Here is a 19,233-nt window from a genome sequence, read left to right on the forward strand (position 1 = left end):
CAAAAGCATCCAAAAGCTCACCTCCAAAGAAGGAGAGTCCACCACCTTCTGAAGTTAATTCCACTGTTAAACGGCTCTTCTCTTCAGAAAGTTCTTTTGCTGTTTAATCAGCAGAGAGCCCAGACATTTCTCAGGATGTTTGCTTGTCTCAGAGATAACACATGGAGTGAGAGCTGAGATAGGCTCTGTATACACATTTCATGCTGGCAACATGTAAAGAGTGTCTACTTATATAAATGCAATGCAAACTGGACCTTTATCACATGTGGGTCAAAAAAAGTTGGATCCTTTCTGTGGGGTTCCCCTAGACATCTGCTTGGCTACCACGAGAACAGGATACTGGACTGAACAGGCCACTAGCCTGATCTATCAGACTCTTCTTGTGTTATAAAGGTCTAAGAGGTATGATCCTGACACTGTCCTCCAAGTGTCCATCTCTACCTCGAACGAATACCTGCACATGGTTTTATTTTTTTTATCTATATTGAGGCTGATTAAAATTCACTGTTTCTCCCAGAGTCTCACAGATTGGGACAGAGAACACATATTAAAGATGACATGCAATAATTTCAATCTGTCATGGAATATAAACTCCCTAAAGAAACATGAGTGACTAAATCCACAGGTCTTGTTCCTTGATAGTCTGGGTACTGGCCAGAACCACATATGTATATACTAATTCTAGACTAATTGGGTTGCTAACAATTTCACCAGACAGCAAGAGCACCCATTATCCACTCAAGTAACAGCCAATTAGTTTGACACCACTTTCGAAATTTAAATATCACTAATTAAATGCTCTAATAGAAACAACAACAAAAACCCTTTTTATACAAATTATGCAGAATTTAAGCCAAAAATGGAATGAAACTCACACAGTGTTGCCAATGGAATGGTCAACTGGGATTTGCACTGGGAAAATGGTTTTAGTATTAGAATCTGGATTAAACTGGAGTAGCCAAAATGCTTATTTGAATTACTCTAGTTTTCCTGAAAATATATTACCTGCGTTAATACACCCACCCACCCCACACCCCCAGAGTCCCTATTTATCAGAGCAGTTGTTAAAGGGGGCAGGGATATTATTAAAATATTGCTCAATTTATCAAAATTACACAGTAATTTTGTTGGTTTCACAGAATGAGAAACAACTAAAATAGTATTTGTTGGGATAAAAGTTAATTGGATTTACAGCTTTACTTAGAAGTAAGCTGGAGCCTAATAGGTACATCCTTGTGCAAATTAATTGAAACAAACAATGCAGTTTATTGTGCAAAACTCACATCTACATGTACAAAACTCACATATACGTACATTAGTAACGGATATGACCTCCACTATTTTTAAGCAGCATTTGAACACGATTTGGCATGGAGTCTACTAGTTTTGAACAGTCACTGTTGCTTTTCGGATCTCTGTACCACACTTGAATCGGTGCCTGAATGAGCTTCTCCATAGTCATACAGTCAACATCACGGAGGCGACTTTTGCATATAACCCACAAATTCTCAAAGGGATTTATGTCTGGGGAATTCCCTGACCAATCAAGTACCTGTATTTGCTGCTCTGTCATGAATTTCTTCACCACTTTTGGTGTGTGACAGGGGGCTAGGTCCTGCTGCAATATCGCAGTCCCGTCAGGATACCTCTTTTCCAGCTCTGGAATAACTCTCTTTTGTAGAACCTCAATATATTGTGGCCAGCATATGATTCCTTCTATTGGCTGCAGGCTTCTGACACCATAATGATCAACTGACTTTCCATGTTTGTTTTGAGTACAGGATTACAAGTAAGATAGAAAACATGCTTTGTTTCAACTAATTTGCACAAGGGTGTAGGTAGGTAGGTAGGTGGGTGGGTGGGTGGACTGATAGATGATAGAATCTTTTTCACTGCTTAAAAAGTTGCTATCATTCTTTTGCCACTTTGTCAATAGCCCTTCTAAGCATGGCAATAATGCACTGGACAGGAAAATCTAGGCTGCTCCCTTGAGTTTTCACACTATGAGGGCTACCATCTGGGATTTCATCCAGTGGGACATGCAGGCATCCAAGATGATGACACATTTAATTAGGGTTCCTTTAAAATTAAGTTGTTGATGTATCTGATCCCCATCTCCCAAACTAATGTTCAGTTCAGTAATAATAATGATATAGGTATCAGAACGTTTACATTTCCTGAATTGTCTGGTGCAGTTCTCAGTTTTAAAAATGTCTTTAAAAACTTGGACTAATTCTGCTTCCTTTCACTTCAAAGGTTTGCCAAATTTGGGGTAGGGGCATTTTGGCTGACTTCCCAAATCTAAACAAATAAGGAGGGCCAAATTAATTTGGGAGAGATCTATAATGATTTGGTGAACAGGCTTAAAATTGGAGACTGAGAGGAATGACATTTAGCTTCTAAACAAAACCAAAAAACCTTTCATTTGAGTCTCCCACCCATTAAGTAGAATAATGGGCATTCAGTACAGCTTTATTCAGAAGCAAAGCATTTTGCTTTCTTGAGATAAAAACCACCTTCCTTGTAAGACATCCAGGTGTGTGATTAAGCTTGTTCACACATTGCAATGATGGCAAGCATAGGAGCCAACTCCTAGGGGCTGACTCTAGGAGTTTTGACCCCCCCCCCCATAAAATACTTGAGAGGTGTGCGTCCCAAATTGATGGGCATTGTGTGTATGTCATGTCTTGTGATCGATTATGCAGGGCGGGGCTTGCCTGCCCCCCATGTTTTATTCAAGTTGGCACCCCTGCAAACAGATATAAACTTCATCTTCATGTGAAACAATGCTTGTATCAAGGAGTGTATACTTGTTGATTTGTACAGCTCAGCTTCTGTGTTCACAGTTTCACAAGTTGAATGCACATTGGCTATTACATGCAGATAATCATTTGAGTGTGCAGCTCAGCTATTTGAGTAAACCGGCATACAGATTATCCACTGGTTGAATATAATGTGTGAGCACCCCTTTTGTTTCTTGGACTAGGGCTTCCAGAAGTCACTATGTTATGTCCTGCATCTCAGGCTTTCTGCCTGCACTGGAAAATCTGCCAGGATGAGCTCTATGCTTTGATGGTACCATCTAAGATACAGTAAAAGGTAAAGGTAAAGGGACCCCTGACCATTAGGTCCAGTCATGACCAATTTTGGGGTTGCACCGAGGGATCCGACGTACAGCTTCCGGGTCATGTGGCCAGCATGACTAAGCCTCATCTGGTGAACCAGAGCAGTGCACGGAAATGCCATTTACCTTCCCGCCAGAGCGGTACCTATTTATCTACTTGCACTTTGATGTGTTTTCGAGCTGCTAGGTTGGCAGGAGCAGTGACCGAACAATGGGAGCTCATCCCGTCGCGGGGATTCGAACCGCTGACCTTCTGATTGGCAAGTCCTAGGCTCTGTGGTTTAACCCACAGTGCCACCTGCGTACCAGCCTACCTAAACATTGGTCAGGTGACCCAAGGACTATACACCACCACATTGGGACTTACATACTTCTAGTCACAGAGCTTTCAGTCTGATTAACGTGTCTCTGGTGTGAGGCCACAGGCAACCCCCCTGAAGTCCCAGAGGCAACCCAGAAGCCAGATTCCTACCCAAACGCAACAACCTCAATTGATGATTCTACACAATTCCTTTAATCTTCAGGGTTCTTGGTATTCATAATTTTAAAAGTGTCATTAATAATTCTGCAGTCTTTATTGTAGAAAGCAGTTTCTTCTTTTCATTCCATCCATTCTGCCTCCATTTTCAAAAAGCATGATTTAAGGCAAATGGCAGCTCCTCCTTTGTATTCAACATTGCACAGGTGATGATCATAAAAAATTCTCCTATAGGCGGATTCACAATGAAAACGCCTGTACAATAGATCAACTTATTATTGTCTCTGCCACATCTATCGTGCTGACAAAAATGCTATTAGCCATATGGGCACGTTTAGTCTCATCACAGTGGAAAAAAGAGCATCTTCTTTCAACAAACTTGCATTCTTATGGATGGTTGATCATAAATCATCCGTAGTTTAACCTGTGCTAAGTATTAGTGGTAAAGAGTTTTTAATGGCTGCCTTTGCAATGATGGGTGTGTCTTCTGTTCTCACTCTTATTCTGATTTTAAGGTTTTGAAATGACATCTGTTCTTCTTTTCTTCTACAGTGGACCTTCGAGTTATGTACCACTCTGGATACGTAACTTTCAGGTTGTGAACGCGGCCAACCCAGAAGTGTATACTTCCAGGTTTCGTTGCATGCGCATGCGCAGAAGTGCTCTGCACACTGTACACATGTTCGGAAGCACTCTATTGCTCCATGTGCATGCGCAGAAGCGGCACCTCCAGTTACGAACTTTTCAGGTTAAGTATGGACCCCCGGAATGAATTTAATTTGTATAGTGAGGGAAAACTCAGGAGAACAGTGGAAAATCTGGGAGGTGATAAAAAAGGAAAAGCTCAGCACAACAAGAATAAGAACTCCCTTGATCCATGGGTAGTTTTGACAGAAGATTGTCACCTCTCTTCCTGTCAGTCTCTTCTTTTTCTTCATAAAAGTCACCTTACACATGTGTGTCCCAAGAAGATGTACAAAATGTAATAAAAACAGCTGAAAATAGTAGCAGATGAATTTAAAAATAATGTAGAGACCCAACAGCGAAACTTTGCTGGAACAAAAAAGGCCTTCAATTATTTCCATAAACTTCAGCTAGTGGTTGCCTATCATATTTTGGCAGGAATGGACAAAACAGGGCAGCCACACTAAAAGCCCTGCTCTGAGTTACTTCAGAGTGGACTACTGATATCTTTGGAACTTGTAGGAGAAGCTGTAAGGGAGAAGGTAGCCACATTATGTCAGGTGATCTCATCTTCAATCCAGGGTTGCAAAGTAAGAACTATTCTGTAGGGCTTCCCATTCTTCTCCTGCAGGCGAAAACTGGAACCTTTGGAATTTCAGCCAGTACACCTGAAGTACTTCATTCTGCCAATACAAATTCTCCTTATTCGGTTACTTGGGGTGGTGGTGGTGTCACATACCACATTATCTTTTCGCATTGCAGTAACCAGGTTCTAGCATGTCGGGTGCCACCCCCCGCCACCCCCCGGCAACCTACTTCTTATAAATGGTTCTTTGGGGGACCTTCTACCAGACAGCAGAGTGAGGAAGAAACCCTGGGTGACAAATGCTGATGAGTAGGGAACAGAGGTGAGGGATTGAAGTACAGTGTAGTGTAGTAGTGATGGCAGGGGCACTAATGGAGGAAGAGGGGGGCGGGAGAAAAGCACAGCCCCTGGCAGTGCAATCCCAGTGGGGTTCTATCGCGGCTGCCTCCCTGCCCACACTGGATGCCTTGCCCCTGCAGGCTGTGCGCAACATCCTCAGAACGCAGCTGTGGGCAGCGCGCCCCTCCCCCAGGATGTGCATCCCACCCCTTTGGGCAGTGTGCCGTGCCGGCTCTCCACCCCTAGTGCCAGAGCAAGAAGCTCCGCCACTGGGCAGAGAAATCCACCCTAAGCAATCACAGAAGCAGAACCGCATCAGTTTGCATGTTAATTTGTGGTCTGGAACAGGAATCAAGCAAGTGAATTCATTACACACTATTGTTGTATTTTCTAATCTGTAAACAGTACATAATTGATGACTCCATCACCCTCATCACCCACATTTCCTTTGTGTTGAAGCACAAAGTTGACAGCAAGACAGCAAGATGAATAATAGTTTTTGAGTGGAAGCTGAATTGCAGAGAATTGGAAACAGTGCTGACTGTGACGTATACAGGTTGGAACAGACCTTTGCTAACCTTTGCATCCCTTCTGCTCAGTGCCACTAAGGTACCTTTCTGTCCATAGTCATAGTGTACCATGATTTCCTGTTGCCTGCATTGAAGGCTGGACTGCCAGTCAAGCTGGCTTCTGTATGTGGAACAGTGAGGGTGCCATCTTGTCATTTGCAAAATGTCTCCAGCTGGGTCTAGTTGCCAGCTAGAGTGACTTGAAAATTGGCAACTCCAAGCAGGTCAAAATATACTCAGTAAGAAAAAAATGACTTTAAAACTTCCAGAAAAGGAAACATAAAAGAGGCATTGAAAAAGATTTGACTCAAAGCATTGATTAAAATGCAGTACAGCATGTGAGCAGAGACATAATGGACACAAGGAGGGACATTATGGGGGAAATGTTGCGGGAAAATGAAAAAAGCGCAAAGTAAAATGGTATACAAATGGTGTGTCGGGGACAAGGGCACATTTTAAATGCACGGTGCTTTCATTAGGAAAACATGGTTTTCTGGTCTCCCTTAGAATTAAATCACCTTTGATTGAAAATGGAATTAGGGAAGCAGAGAGAGAGATTTATGCACTCAAGTTTCTTTCTTTCTTTCTTTCTTTCTTTCTTTCTTTCTTTCTTTCAGCTGGACTACTTTAAAAGCTGTTTGGTTGAAGCCCATTTTTTCTCCCTCTCATAATACTAATACTTGGAACCATCCAATAAGATTGAACATTTGAAGAATCGGGACAAACAAAAGGAATTACTTCTTTCTGCAGTGCACTATTAAACTATTATTCATGGAGAATAAGGCTAGTAATGACTACCAGCCATGATAGCTAGGTCAGAGACAGTATGCTTTTGACGACCAGCTTCTGGGAAAGCCTTAAGCATCTCAAGACCTCAAGAATGACCTCTCTCCATATGAACCGACCTGGTCTCTGAGATCATCATCTGAGGCCCTTCTTCCACAAGAGATCTGGAGGGTGGCAGCATGAGAGTGGGCCTTTCTTCAGTGGCTCCCCATTTGTGGAATACTCTCCCCAAGGAGTTTTGGCTGCTGTTTTCATTATATATCTTTAGACACCTGGTGAAAATGTATCTCTTCAGCCAGGCCTTTGGCTGATTGATTTCTGATGCCCTATTAAATGTGTTGTGTGTTTTTATATTGTAATTTTATGTTGTGAACAGTCATGAGATCTGTGGACGAAGGCCAATATACAAATTTAATTAATAAATTAATAATAATAATAATAATAATAATAATAATAATAATAATAATAATAATTTAAAAAACCATTACAAGTGGGAAGAGTGCTGTCCTACTTGCGGGCTTCCCATTGGGGCATCTGATTGGCTACTGTGAGAATGGCATGCTGGGATAGATGGGTCTTTGGCTTCATACCACAGAGCTCTTGTGTTCTAATTTATATAAAGACTTGGGACTGAATTGTCAAAGTCAATGGAATGCTCACTTCACTGAAGAACTGGGACTAGTTCAAGGAAGTGGCTTTTTCAAAGCACCAGCAGGCAACCACTTCTACATTGACTTCAGTTCCAATGAACCTCTGCACATCTGGCATGCCATGGAATGAGCATGAACATGAGACAGTGAGGAACTTTGCTAAGTGAAACTGCTACAGCATGATGAAAGGGAGGGAGAGCATCTTTACCATTACTTAATGGGGTGAGGGGATAGTACTCATTCCCTACTCCAAGTAGCCTGCCGCTGGCTGTGTATCCCTTGATTATTTTAACAAGAATGTGCAGGAGTGGTTGACTATGTGCAAACCAGGGATGGGGGAGCCAGTGGCACTCCAGATTTTGTTGGACTCTACTTTCCTTCATGACTGACCATTAGCTATGCTGCTTGGTTCTGATGGAAGTTAGCATCCTACAGCATGTGAACAGGTTGCCTATCCTGGTGTAAATAAATATCTCAAACAAAACAGCCTTCCCATTTACTACTTTCCCCTGCATTAATTAGCTGTTAATGGGAATTGTTCTAGTCCCTTGTCTTCTCCCAGAAAGGTTGGCTATCTGGCTGGTTGGGCACATGACTTTTCTGTGCTTGGGTGGTGGCAGCTATGTTTTTCACACTACAGTCTGTTTGCCTGTCTCCCTCCCTCTATGTGTTTCCTTTCTTCTATATAAGACGTATCTACACTGCAGTTTAATGGGGAATTCTCTCTTGAACATTTTATTTATTTAAATTATTTAAATTATTAATATCCCACCATTATCAAAGTGGAAAACAAAAACTACATGGTGCAGGTTACAGTTTGGTAGTTGGTTGAGGAAGGAAGGTATCCTTCAGCATGCAATCTAAAACATTATTCTTTGGTAGGTGTTCTTGATGTAACTGCCACAAATTTTGTCCTCCATATACAGATTGATGAAGGTACTGCTGGAGAAACAAGCTAAGAGGATGGGACATTTGGCAAGTCTGTATACCCCCTTATGGGGCCGGCAGCATTGCGGGTGCACCCCAGGCCTCTCTTGAAAACCACCCTATCGCAGGCCAGATCCTATTTCTGCCATCAAATGGGCCAATGGCGGCGGAGGATGGTGGGTGTTCCCCTGGGCACAGGGCCAACCGACCACCGCACTCAGGGAAAGCTTAATTGCCCAGCCTGCGAGGCCTTTCAGCCTCTCTCTCGCTAGACAGGGGCTAGGGCCATACCACTCCTCCAATGGGGACTGTTTGGCGGATACCCCAATTTGATGTAGGTCATAGGTCATTCCCACCCTGCTGGCTTCACTCTTAAAAACACTCCCAGTGGCTGGCGGGAGTGATGTACGCAGTTGCTTACCATAATGCCAATGGCCAAATCTCACATCTGTAACCAATAAAGTTGTGGCCTTATTTGATCCCCAAAACCAAGCTGCCATATGTTGTCTAGTTATTTGCACCTTAGGGAACAGGGTGGTCATGGGGCCTCAATACACAAACCACTGTGGAAGGTTGTGTGGATCCAGAATTGGCTTCCACAGTCACTTACAGATTCACTGTTAAGACTGTGTTTATGGAAGACAATCTTACTCAGCCATGAGTGATTGCCAAAGAGAAGAGAGAGAGGTGCAAATGGAGATGGAAGCCTCATGTGCAAGCAGATTTCAGAGAAGCTGTCAAAGGCTCATTTCCTTCCACAGAAATAATATTAAAACATTGGGTGATACTCAACGTTTGTGATATTCAGAGCAGAACAATTGAAAATTATAAGCTAAAGTTTATTGCTTTCAGTGGGTCTGCTTTCAGCATGACTTAGTTGGATAAGTAACATATTCATTAATTTAAATGGGTATAATCTAAGTATTGCTATCATTATCTGTTATGTCTATATTCTGTTGCTGTTACATTGAGATTCTCAAATACCAATCTAACTCCAAGTTGGCATGGAGGAGTTTTGGCCAATTGGAAATTTTAAGAAAACAACCCCAATTGGACTGAAAATAAAAATAAGTACACAATTAGCTTTTGGATTTTTAAATTCTCCAAATTTTGCAATACAGCTCTCAGGTAAAAATAAAATAAAAAGAAGAAACATAGAGGTGTATACTTTAGGGTTAAAACATGTATTTAGAAATGGGTGCATTGAAATGAAATATGGACTTAAATATATGTTTTGTGATAAAATATATAAATATGTACCGGTAATGTTTTTATTTTATTTTAATCACAGATAAATTTATAAATGGGTCAGGTAAAAGGTAAACGTAAAGAACCCCTGGACGGTTAAGTCCAGTCAAAGGCAACTATAGGGTGCGGCACTCATCTCGCTTTCAGGCAGAGGGAGCCTGTGTTTGTCAGCAGACAGCTCTCCAGGTCATGTGGCCAGCATGACTAAACTGCTTCTGGAGCAATAGAATACTATGACAGAAGCCAGAGCACATGGAAATGTTGTTGACCTTCCCACTGCAGTGGTACCTATTTATCTGCTTGCACTGGTGTGCTTTTGAACTGCTAGGTTGGCAGAAGCTGGGACAGAGCAACAGGAGCTCACCCCGTCGTGGGGATTCGAACCGCCGACCTTCTGATCGGCACCCAAGAGGCTCAGTGGTTTAGACCACACTGCCACCTGTGTCCCTTTAAATGGGTCAGGGCAGACCTGTGAATAATATGTAAAAACTGACATGGATTGAGAATGTATCAGACCTTCCATCCCCAATCATTATTGCTTACTTTCAGCAAGTCTGCAGCCTCAGGTAGTCCCAGACTGTTCATCGAGGTGTTGCTGAAACAAAGTTAAATTGTGTATATTTTTTCTTAAATGTTGAGAGCAACAAAAAGTATTTTGATAGAATAAGGGCAAATCTTTGCTGTGATTCATGTCGTTATGCATAAAATCACAATACGCTCTTTGATCTCTTTTCAAACACTCTGTCCCTTGTTTTTCTTTTTCTTTTGTTTTTGTTTTGTTCTCTCAGCAAAAATAACAATGAAATAAACATTCGGGGGGAATACAAAATGTTCTCCACTTCCCCAATGCGTTTGAGTTTTTATTTTACTTGCTGGTGATCTCTGTATGCTTTCCCCACTGATTTCTAAATTGATTTCAAATATTAAGTGTCTCAACCTTCACCAACTGAGCTCTCTCTATGTTTGGTACATTATTATCCCCTTATAATTATTTACTACTACTACTGCTACTAAGTATCCAGAGATGGGAAAGTACTTAAAAACAGGGAGAGGTGGACCCACCATTAGTCATACCATAGTTACATCCAGACTACATCAGGAAGGGCCACAGCACAGTGATAGAGTTACAAGCTTGGTGGATCAGGGGAATGCTGTGGACATAGCATATCTTTCAGTAAGGCTATTGACAAAGACCCCCATGATATTCTTGAAGAGAAGCTGGTAATATGTGGACAGGATGAAGTAATTGTTGGTGGATTTGTAGCTGATTGGCTGACTGAACTCAAAGATGGTTCCTTGTCATCTTGGGAAAAAGTGACAAGTGGGGTGCCGCAGGGTTCTGTCCTGGGCCTGTTGTTGTTCAAGATCTTCATAAACAAACTGCATGATTTAATTGAGGGGCTGCTCATCAGATTTTTAGATGACACCAGACTTGGGGGGGGGGGTAGCTAATGCTACAGAAATCAGAATTGGGATTCAAGATGGCCATAAGAGATTAGAGAACTGGACTGAAAGTAACAAAATAGGGACGAATGTCAAGTTCTACAGTTAGGCAGGAATATCCAGTTTCACAAATATAAGATAGTGGACACATGGCTTGTCAATGGTATGTGTGAGAAGAGTTTGGGATCTTAGTACAGTAGACCACAAGCTTAACATGAGTCAACAGTGTGATGCAGCAACAAAAAAGCTAATGTTATTTTAGGTTGCATCAACAGAAGTATAGTGTTCTGATAAAGGAAAGTTCTAATACAATTCTATTCTGCCTTGGTCAGACCACACCTGGAATATTGAGTCCAAATCTAGGCACCAAAATTTTAAGAAGGATATTGACAAGCTGGAAGATGTGCAGAGGAGGGCAACCAAGATGATGAAGCATCTCAAAACCAAACCTTATGAGGAATGGTTGAAGGAGTTGGGTATGTTAAGCCTGGAAAAGAGGAGACTAAGCGGAGATATGATAGCCATCTTCAAATATCTAAAGGGCTTTCACATGGAGGATTGATTGAACAAACTTGTCTTCTCCTGCTCCAGAGGCTAGGACCCGAACCAACAGCTTCTTTGCCTCAGTCTTCTCCGATAAAGAAAACAATGCCCGACCTGAAGAATTTGGAGCAAATGATTCAGCAGAGGAAACACAGCCCAGAATAACTAAAGAGACAGTACAAGAATACTTGGCTAATATGGATGTATTCAAGTCTCCAGGGCCAGATGAACTGCATCCAAGAGTATTAAAAGAACTGGCAGATGTGATCTCAGAACCACTGGCAGTCATCTTTGAGAATTCCTGGAGAATAGGCGAAGTCCCGGCAGACTGGAGGAGGGCAAATGTTGTCCCTATTTTCAAAAAGGGGGAAAGAGAGGACCCAAATAATTACCGCCCAGTCAGTCTGACATCAATACCAGGGAAGATTCTGGAGCAGATCATTAAGCAAACAGTCTGTGAGCACCTAGAAAGGAATGCTGTGATCACCAATAGTCAGCATGGATTTCTGAAAAATAAGTCATGTCAGACTAATCTAATCTCGTTTTTGGACAGAATTACAAGCCTGGTAGATGAAGGGAACGCAGTGGATGTAGCCTACCTTGATTTCAGCAAGGCATTTGACAAGGTGCCCCATGATATTCTTGTAAAGAAGCTGGTAAAATGTGGTCTTGACTATGCTACCACTCAGTGGATTTGTAACTGGCTGACTAACCAAACCCAAAGGGTGCTCATCAATGGTTCCTCTTCATCCTGGAGAAGAGCGACTAGTGGGGTGCCACAGGGTTCTGTCAAACTTGACATGAGCCAACAGTGTGGCGCGGCAGCTAAAAAAGCCAATGCAATTCTGGGCTGCATCAATAGGAGTATAGCATCTAGATCAAGGGAAGTAATAGTGCCACTGTATTCTGCTCTGGTCAGACCTCACCTGGAGTACTGTGTCCAGTTCTGGGCACCACAGTTCAAGAAGGACACTGACAAACTGGAACGTGTCCAGAGGAGGGCAACCAAAATGGTCAAAGGCCTGGAAACGATGCCTTATGAGGAACGGCTAAGGGAGCTGGGCATGTTTAGCCTGGAGAAGAGGAGGTTAAGGGGTGAAATGATAGCCATGTTCAAATATATAAAAGGATGTCACATAGAGGAGGGAGAAAGGTTGTTTTCTGCTGCTCCAGAGAAGCGGACACGGAGCAATGGATCCAAACTACAAGAAGGAAGATTCCACCTTAAACATTAGGAAGAACTTCCTGACAGTAAGAGCTGTTCGACAGTGGAATTTGCTGCCAAGGAGTGTGGTGGAGTCTCCTTCTTTGGAGGTCTTTAAGCAGAGGCTTGACAACCATATGTCAGGAGTGCTCTGATGGTATTTCCTGCTTGGCAGGGGGTTGGACTCGATGGCCCTTGTGGTCTCTTCCAACTCTATGATTCTATGATTGTAAGTTATAAGAAAGGAAATTCTGACTAAACATTAGGAAGCACTTTCTGATGGTAAGAGCTGTCCTGCAGTGGAACAAACTCCAGAAGGTGATGGACTCTTCTTCCTTGGAGGTTTTAAATGAGAGGTTGGGTGGCCATCTGTCATGGATGCTATTGTTGAGATTCCTGCATTGCAGGGGGTTGGACCATATGACCCTAAGCATCCCTTTAAACTTTCCATGATAAGTGCAGCATGTGTGTATGTTTGGTGGGCCCTTTAGAGTTCTTTTCATTCCTTCAAAAGAATGTACAAGGGCTTAAATGGGGGAGGCAAACATGCACACAGTGCCAGCCATCCATTCAATGCCAACATAGATGTTGAATGCATATTTTTTATCCCCAACCTTACTACATTTAATAAGGAGGTAATAAGGGCTCTTTTAAGCTTCCTTGTTACCAGATACCCTGATAACACAAGGCTCCCAATCAAAGTGAGGTTTCTAAAACTGCAAAAACAGAGTCATCTTGCACAGGCAGGCGGGACTTCCTCTGGTCCTCTGGATCCTAGCCATTATTATCACGATGAGTTATTCAAATGTGGAATTGATGGATTCTGGAATAGTCAAATATGACATCACTACTTAACAAATTATAAATTGAGCAAATTATCAGGAGTCACCTGAGATTCATTGAGGGATCTCCAAGGGAATGAATTTGAAGTTGAGTGTTCATTAAAAATAATGAAGACTGAAATTTGGATTGCAAAGCTGAATGTGTTTTGGTCTATATATGTAACATACCAGCATGCTGGAAAGAGAAAGCAGCTCATAAATAGCATACAGGTTTTTTTAAAACATCTCAGCACGTCCATCATCTTTTCAAAAAGTGGTCTTGATGCCATGGCAAAATCTTAATGGATCCAGAAATAATTGAATTCTTGCCTTAATACATATGGACTAATTTGAAAGCTCATTATTTATTTGGCAAGTATTTAGCATAACAAATTAATCTAAAATGACACATGAGAATAAAGGAGGTAAGTCAGAATGAATTCTGGAAAATGAGATTAAAGAGGGAAGAGTAAAATGTTCTGGATAATATTTTATATATACAGTGTAAAGAACTCTTGGCATGAGGTTTCGAATGGCTATGTTCTCCTTCCTAACAAGCAAAAGATATTATCAGAATTCAAGGCCACATTCCAGCCAGTTGGGGTGCAAAGAAGGCCACTGAGGGTGCTGCCTGGGGAGAGTTTCAAGGGGCACATTTTCTCTCTGAGCCCGAGGTTTCCAAACCTCAAACCCTATGTTGTATTCCATTCCTTGGTTCTGTCACCCTCCATGTGGTCTGGGACTGTGGTGGAGGGGACAGGTGGTGGCTCCCTACTAGACACTCCCCCTTGAATGTTTTCACCTGGCTAGAAAGTTTCCTTGCTATATGTTTCTTGCCTGCCCAGCTGGAAGCTAGAGAGGGATGAGTGTGTAAATTAACATTTCCTACTCCACCCACTGCTGCCTAACCAGTGGTATGTGGCTGCTTTTCAAGCTCTCACCTGATAGCTTAATGATGCTTAAAGCAATTGACCAAAATGACAGATGGAAAATAAACGTTCTCCAGGGTTTTTTTGTTTTGTTTTTTAAACTGGGAGAAAGAAAGGGTGGGTGAGGAAAGGGTATGCCTATAAATAAATAGCAAATGGTGTTTGTGTCAAAGGAGAGGGGAAGGAAATATGAGGAAGGACCATAGTACAATGGTAGAGCATCTGAGTTGCATGCTAGCAACTTCTTCCTGAAACCCTGGAGAGCATATACAAGTCAGTGTAGGCCACCTTTTCTCAACCTTGGATCTCCAGATGTTGTTGAACTACAACTCCCAGACCAGTGGACCTGCTAGTTAGGAATGATGGAAGTTGTAGTCCAACATTTGGTGACTCAAGGTTCAGAAAGTCTGCTGTACTACTGTCTGCTGTCTACTGAACTTAGATGGACCAATGGTGTGATTCAGTACAAGACAGCTCCTGCTTTTTCCTTTGTGTCTGGGAGTTGGGGTGGGAAAAGAGATAATTATTCTATTGCTGTGGGTGAGCTCTTGCTAGTCCATTTCATTATCAAGCACCATACCACGTGGTACAGCTTGAGGAGGTGATTCACAACAAAGTGCTTCACAGTGAGGTAGCGCTGTCAGATTTTATCTTAGAAAATGGAAACAGAAAGTGGGTCTTGTGAGATGCTTTTAACATATTTAAGAAAACCTTCCCCTTCAGCTCCAGGCAGATTTATTTATTTATTAAAAAAAAACCACACAAAACCCAATTTCACCATTTAGTAAACCAATACGACTTAAACTGGTTGGGGATCAGTCTGACCAGGTAGGTGGCTGGCAAAAGGAGGTGTTCAATGTGCCTGCCTCCATTTGAAAGATAGCAATTCAGATATTGTTCAAAGAGAGAATTGGCAACAAAGCCTCCATAGAAGGGTCCATCAGTGCTATGGCATGGCTTAAACAACCAATGATTAATAAGGCTGGGTTGGAAATGATGTGCTTCCACTAGTAATGGTATTTCAGAGGTCCGGTGCATACCAAGAGTCCCCCTATACCTGGTGTGAGGAACATTTTTCATATCAAGGGACACATTCAATTCAGTGCAACCCCCCCCCCCCATGGGGCACATGCCATGGTGGGTGGAGCCATAAGCAGAAGTGGTTGGAGCAATAAATGCAAATTTCCCCTTTGTACAGTAGGCTCATTTCAACACACATTCATACATTACTAACTCTTTTACATCCAAAGGCACAGTCTAGTCAAACAGGAAGGATGCAAAGCAGGGCCAGTGAGAGTAGACTGGGAAAGTATGAAGGGTCAGATAGAAAGGCCTGGAAGGCCACATTCCCCATTCCTGTATTAAACCACTCCTGCAGTAAAAAGCAGAGCTTGGGGGAGGGCTGGGAAAATAGTACCAACTCCATAGATGATGTACCAGTACTGGGAGGTGCAGAGTCATGATGGGAAACTCAACACCCTCCATCAGCCCCACCAAGCATGAGCAGTCACTCCCAGCCAGTCAGCTTAGCCAATGGTCAGGAATGATGGGGACTGTGGTTTATCAACAGCCGCAGCATCACAAATTCCTCAGTGATTGAGCAGAGGAAGAGATTCAGACAGAAGAGCTCTTGGAAAGAGGACCAGGTTTAGGAGAAAAACCAGAGAGAAGGCCCCACTCCTTAACACATTTAGAAGGGCTTGGACATAATAAAATACAGAAGCAAAAAAGGTAAGTGTGATTTTCTCATTTTAAAGCACACCTGAGAGCAACAGAAGAGCCTTGATTGGTCAGGCCAAAGACTCGTCTTGTCCAGCATCCTGTTCTTTAATTGGTCAACAAGATTCCCATAGGACGCACATAAGCAGGAACTCAGAGTAAGAACATTTTTCTCGCTTGTCATTCTCATCAACTAGCATTCAGAGGCATGCAGCTTCCAACAGAGGAGGGTTGTGCAGCTGTAAATAAAACACATGCTAAACTAAAGTATCCCGTAATTTAAATATTATTAGGGGCTTAGAGGATATGCACCTGGTGTTGGGCCAAAGAGACAGATCAGAGATGCCCCACAGGGTCACTAATTTGGCTGGTTGGGATAGGCTCTGGGCTATTGCTGAGTGACTTGGAGGCTGCTGCTGGGCCTGCTCAAGTTTTCATGGACTCCAAGACAACCATGGGTCTCTCTCAGATAGTCATCTGTCCAACACACAAGACAAGGAACATCTATGATGTGATCTTTCCCCCAAACAATATGAGTGATGGACTGGAGATGAGGGAGTACAATGCATTCCCTTATCACAGAGCACTATTTGGTTAAGATTGGACTGTCAATGGCAGTTCCCCCCTTGGTGAGCCGATTCAGATGGCCCACCCTCAAAGACTGATGGAACTGGATGCATTCCTGAATGCTCTGGGGGATTTCCCAACAGCAATGTCACTCTCCCCTCCTGCTGGTTTCTGGCAACTGATATTCAGAGGCATACTGCCGCCAACTGTGAGTATAGTCTATGCCAGTAATGTAATCTCCACACTTCAGAAGTTCTGTCCCACTCATGGAGGGCAAACAGGAGCAGAGAGACAGCAAGCATTGAGAAGGGGGTGTTAAGAAAACCTGTATAGTGTTAAAATAGCCTTTTCCCAAGCTGGTGCCTCCCAGAAGTTTTGGACTACAACTGCCAGCAGTCTCTGTTAGCATGGACAATAGTCACAGTTGACAGGATTTTTGATCAACACATCTGGAGGACATCAGGTTGGGGGAGGCAGGGTTAAAGCATTTCATGTGTTATGCTAAATGCACATGAATGTCCATTCAATGTAATGAATGACATCCTACATAGTGTAGCAGTTATAGTGTTGTATTAGAACCTGGGAGTTTGAGGTTTGATATTCCCATTCAGCCATGATGGTCACTGGGTAGCCATGGGCCAATCAGTGCTTCTCAGCCTTACCTATCTCACAGGGTTGTTGGGACTAAATGATGGTAGGGTCTGTATAGTTAAAGCTATGGTTTTCCCAGTAGTGATGTATGGAAGTGAGAGCTAAGAAGGCTGACCACCGAAGAATTGATGCTTTTGAATTATGGTGCTGGAGGAGACTCTTGAGAGTCCCATGGACTGCAAGAAGATCAAACCGATCCATTCTTAAGGAAATCAGCACTGAGTGCTCACTGGAAGGACAGATCGTGAAGCTGAGGCTCCAATACTTTGGCCACCTCATGAGACGAGAAGACTCCCTGGAAAAGACCCTGATGTTGGGGAAAATGGAGGGCACAAGAAGGGGACGACAGAGGACGAGATGGTTGGACAGTTTTCTCTACTACTACTAACATGAGTTTGACCAAACTGTAGGAGGCAGTGGAAGACAGGAGTGCCTGGCGTGCTTTGGTCCATGGGGTTATGAATAGTCAGACACAACTAAACGATTAAACAATAACAGCAGCAGCAGCAGCAACAACAACAAAAGGGTTCTTTGAATCTAAGCACTAGTTCCCAAACTGAATAATACCAAAACTGGCTAGTAACATAACAGAGATTCTACAGTTTTCAAATGTGCACATTTCTTCTTTCTTGTTTGTTTATAAGTAATTCTGCATTTGTCAGTTCCCTCATTGCTGGAGCCTACTGATAAACTGTCTGCACAAGAAAGCCATGCCTCTAGATTCCTAGATTTGTTATTTTTTAAGACAGACACATCCATCAAAGTTTCCAATTGTAAAAGCAAATGGACCCACTCACTAGCCAGCATGGTATGCTCAGGCCGGCCGTGATCCACATTATGCAGACTGAGAAGTTAATCATGCTTGCTGGTTGTTTATAGCACAGAACATCTATATATCATGTGAAAAAGCCCTACCTATATGGGCTGTTGCAATAATGATAGGAACAAATACCTATGCTTTTTACTGGACACCTTTTCCAGGATTTTACATTGTATGCATTCTTCTACAGCATGTAACACTACCAGGGTTACATTTGCATTGCTAAGTCAAATGCTAGCAATGTATTTTTGCATTGATTGGTGGGTTATTTCGTTTAGGGAAAATCACATTTCCATTTCCATGTGACATTGTCAGTCTCACCTCTTCTCCTGCACAGTCATTAGGGCAGCTCCCCCCTCCCCCACTTCTAATAGGTGTTGCACATATTCACCCATCCACCCTGCTGGATTAAAACAGCAGTCGTATTTCACATCATACACCTGAAAGGTTTGCTTTTAGACTGTGTAAGGGAAAGGGAAATTAAGCCTGGGCTGAAAATTCTTTCTGTTAAGGGAGCAATCCAACCCAACCACCTGCCAGCCCAGCAAGCCATTGCAGAGTGAAGGAGCAGCTCTCTTGCATATAGTGACCAGGGTGGAAGGTGTGTGTGTGTGTGTTGAGCAGGGGATGGGGTGCAGACAGATCACTGCACTAGCCTGCACTGCACTATTTGAAAATTCAGTAGTGATCACAATAAGGAAACCGAACAACATATAAACCACCATGCAGAATAAAAGCAACAAAAATCTGGGGCAAATTTAAAGACCTTGGCAAATTAAGAGAGATCTTCACCAGGCACTAAAATGACACCAATGCAGATGCCAGGAAAGCTTATTTAGGGAGAGAATTCCAAAACTCAGTACCATCACTGAAAAGAACCTATCCCTTTTAGCCACCCAGTGCACCTCATTTGGTGGGGGCACTCAGAGAAGGGCCTCCAAAGCATATCTTGATCTAGCTTCATGTTAGGAGGGGTTGCCCCTCAGTTATCCTGGTCTCAAGCCATGAGGAGACTTAAATGACCAAAACCAGTACTGATAATTAGCAGGAGTAAGCAATGTCATGTCAATGGCTTCCAAGCCTGCTTCCAGATTGCAGGGGATCCCAGACCACTCCAAAAAAAACTCTGCTGGATGGAACTGTGA

The sequence above is a fragment of the Podarcis gaigeae genome (assembly GCF_964106915.1).
Source record: "Podarcis gaigeae genome assembly, chromosome: Z".
NCBI classification, from domain to species: Eukaryota; Metazoa; Chordata; class Lepidosauria; order Squamata; family Lacertidae; genus Podarcis; species Podarcis gaigeae.